The sequence below is a fragment of the Pinus tabuliformis genome, chromosome 3_2, assembly GCF_031772625.1.
Source record: "Pinus tabuliformis cultivar Carrire ecotype Pingquan chromosome 3_2, CPIR1, whole genome shotgun sequence".
Classification (NCBI taxonomy): domain Eukaryota; kingdom Viridiplantae; phylum Streptophyta; class Pinopsida; order Pinales; family Pinaceae; genus Pinus; species Pinus tabuliformis.
Window position 1 is genome coordinate 366,217,846 of NC_142302.1, and position 10,089 is coordinate 366,227,934.

Here is a 10,089-nt window from a genome sequence, read left to right on the forward strand (position 1 = left end):
GAGAAATCACTGATATCCTTTGATCAAGGATAAGATTCAATGGCCTCCACATGCTACTTTAAGTATGATGATAAGCTTCATGATAAGTTTGCTTATCATGCATGGAAAATGTCTCTTGATTTGATTTTAGAAGAGAAAGATGTTATGGACTATGTGTAGGGAAATATTTTAAAACCTCCTTCTAATGCACTAACTGTTGTTAAGACAAAGTACAAGAAGGGTGAAGTGAAAGAAAATAATATCATCAATGATTATTTTTATAAGAATTTAGTTTCTTACATCTCCAATTTGAACACATAAAAGGAGATATATGACAGGTTGGTTGGCATGTTCAAATATAGCAATGCAAACCAAGTTCTATTTCTAAAAAACAAGCTGAAGGATATAAAGAAGGGAAGAGGTGAATACATTCAATCCTACTTCACTAGGATTAATGAGATAAAAAATGATCTTATTTTGATTGGAGAAGTTATTGATGATAGGGATATTACTCTCATTTCCATTGGAGGACTCCCTTGTGAATAGCATGTGTTCAAGACCACTAGTCTTAACAATGACAAGATTGTCGATTTTGAAGAATTTCTAACTAGATGATCTTAAGAAGAAACAAGGATGATTGAACTAGATATTCCTTCAAATATGAATGATCTTAATGCATTCTTTGCTCATGCTAAAAATACTAACAATGCAGGTGCAAAGAAGCAATGTCAAGACTATGCTAGGGAGTGTCCTAATAGAAGGGATACACCTCATGATGATGATAACCACAACAACAAAAATTTCAGGGGCAACAACAATCAAAGGAATGGAAGATTCAACAATAGATGAAAAAGGAATGCTCCCACTCCTCATCAAGGAAATGGTCACCCTCCCAAGAGATCAAGAAACACCAAGTATGATGAATCTAATTTTTTTTATAACAATAAAAATTTTTTTTATCTTATATCTTCCGTCTCTACAACATCTCCTCTAGACACTTTGGTAAATTGGTTTATTTATAGTGGTGCCTCAAGGCACTTAACTGGGTATAAGGAAGCTCTTTCAAATCTGATTGAAAAGGATACAAATTTGGAAATTATCGTTAGATACAATGCTACATTTCTCATGAAGGGAGTTGGGAATGTTATTCTTCAATTGAATCAAGGTAACACCATTCATCTACAAGAAGTACTATATGTACCCGATCTAAAGAAGAACTTGGTATCTATCTCGACGATGGAGGACAAAGAATTCAAGGTGGCATTCATAGATGGAAAGGTACATGTGTGGAATAAAATTTTCAAATATGCATTTACACTTGGATTTAGTGTTGATAGCCTACATCAAGTGGGAGGAAGTCCATTAGGAGCTATGTCTTGCAACACATCACTTCAATCTGAATTATGGCACTGAAGGTTTTCTCATCTACATTATAAGGCTCTATCCAATGTGAGGAAGATGGTGATAGGTATGCCCAAATTTAAATTAGAACATGAAGGTGTTTGCTAGGGGTGTGCTGAAGGAAAGCATAGAAGGGGACCATTCCCCTCAAGTGATAACAAGACTACCAACATATTGCAATTGGTTCGTTCTAATCTATATGGTAAGAAGGTCAAAATATTGAGGACCGATAATGGAACTGAATATGAATCAAATGAGTTCAATAACTATTGTAGAGAACCTGGCATTAAGAGGGATACTACTACCGTATATAATCCTAAGAAAAATGGTGTTTCTAAAAGGAAGAACCGTTCTATCGTAGAATCCACTCTTGCCATGCTTCATGATCAAATCTTTCTGAAGTTCTTATGGGCCAAAGTTGTAAACACTGTCGTGTATGTTCAAAATAGATGCCCTCATCAAGCATTGGACTCCAAGACTACCAAAGAATTTTTCACTAGTAAGAAACCTGGTGTTTCTCACTTTATAATTTTTGGTAGCACCGTATATTTTCATGTGCCGAAATAAAAGAGAAGAAAATTGGATGCTTCTAGAAGAAAAGAACATTTGTTGGCTACAGTGAAACTTATAAGGCATATAGAATCTATGTGCCTGGTCAAAGAGAAGTGGATATAAGTCATGATGTCACCTACGATGAGGATACTACCCTTGGGAAGATTAGTAACCTTCTTATTCCAAGGAAGGAGAAAGAAGAAAATTCAGGAAAGCAGGGAGAATTGCAAGATGAGCCAATGCCCGCAACTAAAGGAACAATCGATCCCATTGATCCACCCCCTCATGAGCCCTCCTCCTAAAAATGGAGACCCTAATGGATTAGGGAAACTCTTGGAGATGCCGAGAGACATTTTGCACGGGGGGGGGACATTTCATGAAAGTAAGAATATGAATAGGTAGTAAGGGTACTTAACTACAATTAGCACCATTATTCAATTTTAGCCTTGCACATTCGAAAAAGTTGTAAAGCACCAAGTTTGGAAGGATGTAATGAACGAAGAGTATGAGTCAATTATGAAGAATGATGTCTAAGATGTTGTCCCTAGACCCAAGGACAAATCTGTTGTCACTTCGAAATGGTTCTACAAGATCAAGCATGGAGCTAATGAAAGTGCTGAAAAGTTCAAGGCTAGATTTGTTACTTGAGGCCTCTCTCAAAAGGAAGGTGTGGACTACGGTGATATATTTGCACCTGTTGCCTGATATACCACCATCCATTCAATTATAGCCCTTGTTGCCTCACAAGGATGGATTCTACACTAGATGGATGTCAAGACTGCCTTCTTACATGGTTCAATTAAGGAGGAAGTCTATGTAGAGCAACCCAAGGGGTTCGAAGTTAAATATCGTCAGACACATGTATGCAGATTGAAGAAAGCCCTCTATGGGTTAAATCAAGCTCCCCGTGCTTAGTATGAGAGGATCGACAACTATTTGATGAAGCTGGATTTACAAGAAGTGAAGCTGATATGAACTTTTATTTTAAGGTTGAGAATGATAGACCTCTCATCTTGGTACTTTATGTGTATGATCTCTTTCTGACAGGTGCAGACCCTCTTATTCATCAATGTAAGAGGGATCTAGTTTCCAAATTCAAGATGAAGGACCTAGGATTGATGCATTACATCCTAGGGTTGGAGGTCTGGCAAAAGCCAGGTGAGATTTTCCTTTCTCGAGGAAAATACATCGTGAAGCTACTTGAAAGATTTGGGATGGTGGACTGCAAGTCTGTGACTACTCTGATGGAGGCTAACTTCAAGAAGTTATGTGGAAGTGTCGCCAGGCCCAATTTGGGAAATCCCTCTGAGTATCGTCAAATCATGGGAGCCCTCATGTACTTGGTGAAATTCCTTTCAGACATATGTTTTACAGTGAATACATTGAATTAGTCTATGGTCAAGCCTCATCAAATACATTGGATTTATGCTCAAAATCATTTGAGATATCTTCGAGGCACAATCACTTATGGACTGAGATATACTACTAGGAATGTGAGGCTCCATGGTTACTCTGTTTCAAACTAGGCGAGCAGTGTGATGGAACGCAAAAGCACATATGGATGTCACTTCTCTCTACGTTCTGCTTCGATACCATGGATGAGTAGGAAGCAGGAGTTGGTTTCCTTGAGCACTACTCAGGATGAATACATTGCTGCTAGTATGGACTCCTATGAAGTTGTTTGTTTGAGGAAGATCTTTAGTGAGCTGTTTGGACATGTGTTGGATGCCATCGTGATCTATTGCGACAACCAAAGTGGGATTCGTCTTTCTGAGAATCCTGTGTTTCATGAACGCTCCAAGCATATTGATATCAGGTACCATTTTATCTGAGATATGGTACAATGGGGAGAAATAACACTCCGTCATATTGGGTCTGATGATCAGGTTATTGATATTCTTACGAAGCCCCTCAAGAGGTCAAATTCTTTACCTTTCTTGAATGACTTAGAGTCATGGAGAGACCTTATTATGAGGGTCCCATATGAGATGGATGTTGAGTTTTGGGAGCTCCTGAGGGGCTTGGGTTACTTCTTGGAGTGATAAGCGACCATAGGGTTAGTGGTTCACCTTCCCCTAATGGTGCATGATGTATAAGGTGAGTGTTTCACCTTCCCTGGTGATAACCCATGTTGAGATATGAATAGGATGAGTGGTTGACCTTATCCTATGGCATATGAGCAGGATTGGTGGTTCACCTTCTCCTATTGACACATCCTACCCATGCAGTCTAGGACTCATTGGAAGTACCTCTCATTTGGCTAATGAGTCTGGAAATGAGGATAAGGCCCATAGTACTACTGATGGACACATTGTGTACTACCATATTTGCTATGCTAGGATGTTTGATATTAATATGGGATCAATGGAAACTAACTTCGGGTCAGTTAAGAGTGGTATGACACACCCTCGATTATTGGAGACTGACTTTGGGTCAGTGGAGAATGGTATGATACGTTCTCAATCATTTATTCTTTCTTCAGGGTTAAGTAGAGAAGAGAAAAGACAAGGATGATACAAATTATCAAATAGATTGGTAGGTAAAGTTCTCCCTAGTTGAATGGAAGTGTTAAATTTGGAAACTAGGGCCAGAAATCACCTTGGATAGCTAAAATGAGGCAGCTGATATTTTGATTGGATTCCTCTCTCCGATAGGTGTAGGATTGATCTAAATATCATCTCATTTTGACATGTACAAATTGAATTACGAATTTATTTTTTTATGGGCAAATTGTCAAGGTTGGACATCAAACTAATGTACGCTCAGAAGCCCAACAGTCACATCTATTCATCCTCAACATTTGCATATAAATACAAGGAGCCTCCTCCTCATTTTGTCACTTCACTGACACACATTTCTCTCTCTCCTTCATTGATTGTGTATGGACTTATGGGGCATCTCTCCACATGTGCAAAGAAGGGAAATTTTGTTCCTGCATTGACTAGCGTTAATCGAAGTTGTAGGAAGGGTTTTTGACCAACATTGACTAGTAGCGTTGACCTGTTTGACTGTGGTTTTGTGAGGGTTATCTCTGTGTTGGCAGCTACCTTTTTGGGTACAGAAAACGAGGTAGACCATATTATTTGACCAGCATTGACTGCAACATTGACTTTTGTTGACCAAGTTTGAGTAGATATTTTCAGACTATTTTTGGGCTGACTTTATTTGTTGTTGGAAGCTAAGTTGACCAAGTTTGACCGAGCTGTTTTGGAGGTCAAATTCTACCCTGTTGACCAACATTGACTTTCTAGTTACGACTTTCTGTAACTGTTGTGTGTTGGGACAGATTTCACTATGATTGGGCAAGTGAATGTTGCATATTGTACTCTCTTTCTCTACTGAACTTTTGAAGAGTAATAATAAGAATTGACCAAAGGGTTTCCCCACATTGGGGTTTGTCCCTGGCTAGCACCATACCTTATGTCCTATTGTCTTGGATTGTCTTCTATTGTTATTGTTTATGTTCTATCTGCATTTTACTGTCATGTTGATGTGATTTCTAATCTGGAAATTGATATTGGGCTCATAAGAAAATTGAAATAAAATTTCTCTTTAGCATAGAACATACCATTGTTATCTAAAATTAATAGTGTCCCCTCTTGTCAAAGTACCCAAGAAAAATGGGAAGCGGATAATTTGTGTTAATTATAGAGAACTTAACAAGGCTACAAAGAAGGACCATTTCCCACTTCCTTTCATTGATCAAGTCATAGATGGACTTGCAGGGAAGACATTTGTTTCCTTCTTAGATGGATTTAGTGGGTATAACCAGATTCAAATCATCCCTAAGAAAAAACATAAGACCACATTCACATTCCCATCAAGGATCTTTACCTATAGGGTCCTTCCATTTTGTATATGTAATGCTCTTACTACTTTCTCTAGGGTAGTATTGAGTATCCTTTTTGACCTTCTGCATGACATTGTTGAGATATACATGAATGATTTCACCGCTTATGGGAGTGATTTTACAAAATCCATTTCGAATATACATAAAGTCTTGAGGAAATGTATTGAGATGAATCTTTCATTGAATCCTGAGAAATGTGAATTTATGATGAATGTAGTGGCTGTCCTAGGCCATTTCATATCCAAGGAAGGGATCTAGGTTGACCCCAACAAAGTTGCCATCATTAGAAAGGTCCCTACCCCTATAAAAAAGGATGTTAGAAGATTCCTTGTGCTGGTTGGATACTACATAAGATTCATCAAGGACTTCAATAAGTTCACCTCATCCCTATTTGGATTGTTTCCCAAATATTTATGCTTTTTTTGGACAGACAAGTGGTAAGAGGCATTTGAAAAGCTAAAAGAAAAATTTACCACTACAGCCATTCTTAGAATCCCTAATTGGGAATTTCCTTGCCACATCCACACAAATGCATAAAATAAAGTTGTAGGACCAACCTTAGGACAAGTGGAAGAAAAATTTCCTTATGCAATATACTTCATCAGTAAGAACCTTTCTAAAGATGAACTCAACTATACAATCACTAAAAAGGAGCTCCTAGTTGTGGTGCATTCTTTGAATACGTTTAGGCACTATATCACTGGATATAAAGTCTTTGTTCATACTAATCATGCATCCATTAAATAATTAGTGAATAAACTTGATGTCAATGGTAGAATCATTAGATGGTTTTTATCATTACAACAATTTGATCTAACTATTGTTAACAAGTGAGGAAAGCAGAATGTCGTTGCATATTTTTTGTCAAGACTAACCTTTCCTGTAGGAAATGATGAGATGTTAGATGATCAAATTCCATACGAACACCTCTTTTCCATCTTGGTGTTATCTCCTTGGTTTTCTAATATAGAAAATTAATTGGTTGCTGGGAGGTTCCCTCCTAGTCTATCCTCTAGAGAGAAGAGCAAGATTGTTGGGAAGAGTGCCCCTTTCCCCTAGATTGGGATAAATATCTTCAAGTTTGGGCCATCAAATTCTAAGAACATGTGTGAGAGAGGAGGAGGTCTTTAAAATCCTCTCAGCATGCCATGATGGGCATTGTGGAGGCCACTTTTTTGCTAAAAGGACAACATTCAAAGTCCTACAAGATGGCTGCTACTGTCCTACTCTACATCAAGATGCAAGAAGGTACACTACTAGGTGTGATGAGTACCAAAGGATTGGAAAGCCTACACCCATGGATGAGATTCCCTTGTAACGTCAAGTGACTCTGGAGCCATTTGAGAAGTGGGGCATGGATTTCATTGGGCCTATTGATCCCCGATATGGGAAAAAGACATATGTCATTATGTTCACTGATTACATGACCAAGTGGGATGAAGAAAAGGAAATAAAGGAAATAATAAAGTGGCTGAATTCCTAAGGGAAAACATCTTTTACAAGTTTGGTTTTCTGAGGGAGTTGGTCATTGATGAAGGGACATAATTCACCTCAAATTTGATTGAAGACATCATGGAACAACACCACATCAAGCATAGGAAATGCACCGACTATCACTATTAGGAAAATGGACTAGTGGAGGTCTCAAGTAGAGCCTTGGAGAACATTTTAACTAAGGTTTTTAGTAGCAATAGAAGGGATTAGGCATATCAACTTGTATAGGCCACTTGGGCCTATAATACCACCTAGGAGACCACCAATAGATTTACCCCATTTGAATTATTATGGAAAGAAATCCCTAAAGTCCATTGAGTTGGAATATAATACCTTGAGGATGGAAAAACAGTTGGATTTAGACCTCACTATAGGAAAACAAGAAAGATTGATCCATATCAATGGTTTCAATGAGTTCATATTGTAGGCTCTCATGCACAATGAGGTATTCCAACTATAGAGGAAGGTTTGGCATGAAAAACACATTAGGGAGATTACCTTCCAAGAGGGTGACTAGGCTCTTCTATATGATTGAAGGTTCAAGGATTTCAATGGGAAATTGATGACAAGCTGGTTTGGCCCCTATCTATTAGAAAATATCTAGTGGAAAAATGTTATGAGAATGGGTATGTCCAAATCACCACAATCAACAAGGATTGTATTCCATTTATTTTTAATGATTAGCAATTAAATCTATATAAGATGCCTTTGTCGAAAGAGGAGCTTAATAGTTCAATAAGTAAGAAGCTGAAAGTAATTGGGGGCCTCACAACCCTCAATTCATCCAACCTATGATCAACAAAAGAAGGGAAAGAAAAAAAAAGAAAAAAAGGGAAAAGGAAAAAAGAGAAAAAAGGAAAGAATAAAAATCTTGGGTGAAAAAATCCATGAGGCACCTAAGGGAAACTCTAGGGTGGAAAACCTCCAAGAGAGAGCCCAAGAGAAAATAAAGAAAATAAATATCTCTAAGTGAAGCCTCCTTTGAGGCTCCTGGAGAAATCATGCAGATTGTAAACCTCTTTAGAGGCAGCTTGATGGTATCAAAAAAATAAAAGAGAAAATGAAAAAGGAGAAAAAAAGAAAAGAGAACAGAGCAGGAGATAACAACACAAATGTAAAGGAGCCCTAACACCAGCTCTACTAACAATTTTTTATAGGGTTCCAACCATAGTCAAAGAATGATAACAATGGGAAGCAGGGGGTCCACAATTTGGTTAATCAACCGTTCTTTAAAAATATCAACTTAATTCCATTCATTAAATTGTCAACCCATAACTCAACTAGTTATTTCAAGGTTGTCCACATAGTATGTGCAAATAATAGTGCCAATGTAATCTAATCTGTCTAGCCCTATTGAAAAGTAAATACATGTAAAATAAAAGGAACAACTAGGATTTCCTAAAATAACATATTATTCAAAAATTCAAGAATTCAAACATAACAATCAAATCTACTTTAAGACCAAAGCATTGAATCTTCTACTGCAAGTATTAAAACAATTTTGCTAAACACAAGCTGTTTCCTAGGAAATTGCAACTATAAGAGACCAACAACACTTTGGATTAGAAATGATTATGCTAAAAGAAATATCAAATCTCACACTTAAAAATTCTTTATCAATCACAGGAAATGAGATAACAAATAACACTTCAAAAAATAAATTATCCGGCATCCAATCTCATGAACTTCATTCAAACTATTGTAAAAACTATCACTATAATGAGAAATTCAATAACCAATGATTAGATCTAGAAAGTAATGGAATAAATTCAAAGAAAGAACTGAAAGCTGAAATGTAAGTTTAATAACAAAAATAAGGACAATAGTCATTCCAGGGTTGGACCCACGATCACTGGAATTCAAACACCTTAGAACTAATTCAGTGTGAAGAGTTAAAGCCGAACCATGAAAGCCTCCATTGGATTAATCAAGGAGAATATTACAAAGGATGTATGTAAAAATTATAGCATAGATCAAAATAACAGTAATTTCCTCCTAGTCTACTAAGGTTTAGTTCCTCACTTTTATATTACACTTAAGTATATTTTAAAAATAAAGACGCAATCTTGAGAGTCTAAAGATTCATAGGATGTTTAATTCGAATTACAAAATCTCTCATATTTCCTTAGAATAGGTGGGCAAGATCTCATTCACATATGATCTTTCCATGATGACCATTTGTCTGACCCAATTGGGTTATAACTAACCTACGCAATTCCTTGTAACTCATTCCTTCCAGCTATCTTATGGAACACCATCTGCTATCAAAATTCCTTGTTAGTTAACATGTAAAATAGTAAGCATAACTCATATTTTCCTAATTAAATCAACTCTATTGAAGAATAAAATGATGAAACACTTATTGATTGCTTCAAAGGTTCATATCACATAAATTACCATATTATTTACATAAAAATCTTAGAAAAATATTGAAAAAATAGGGAAACAAAGTAAGAGAATATATCAATTCTGAAGCCCAACATCACCCCCTAACTTACCTGTTTGCATGACCCCATCCAAAAAATTGATTGACATGGAGGGAAGTTAAGGAATAAGGTGGGTAAGAATCTTCTCCATAATGTCGGAAACCGTTTCTTCTTTAGATTTCTTTGAGAGAGACATACACACTGATTCAATTAAATCATACTTAGACTTATAACCATCTTGAGGAAACCAAATTGTTGGACACATGTACCTACACCCTATTCATTTACGACCTTCTTCTAATACCATATGAGTATAATCCTGTGCCTTGTACATTGCATCCTCAAAATTTCGACAATTGAAGGGTTCTCTATTTTTATTTCCCAGGA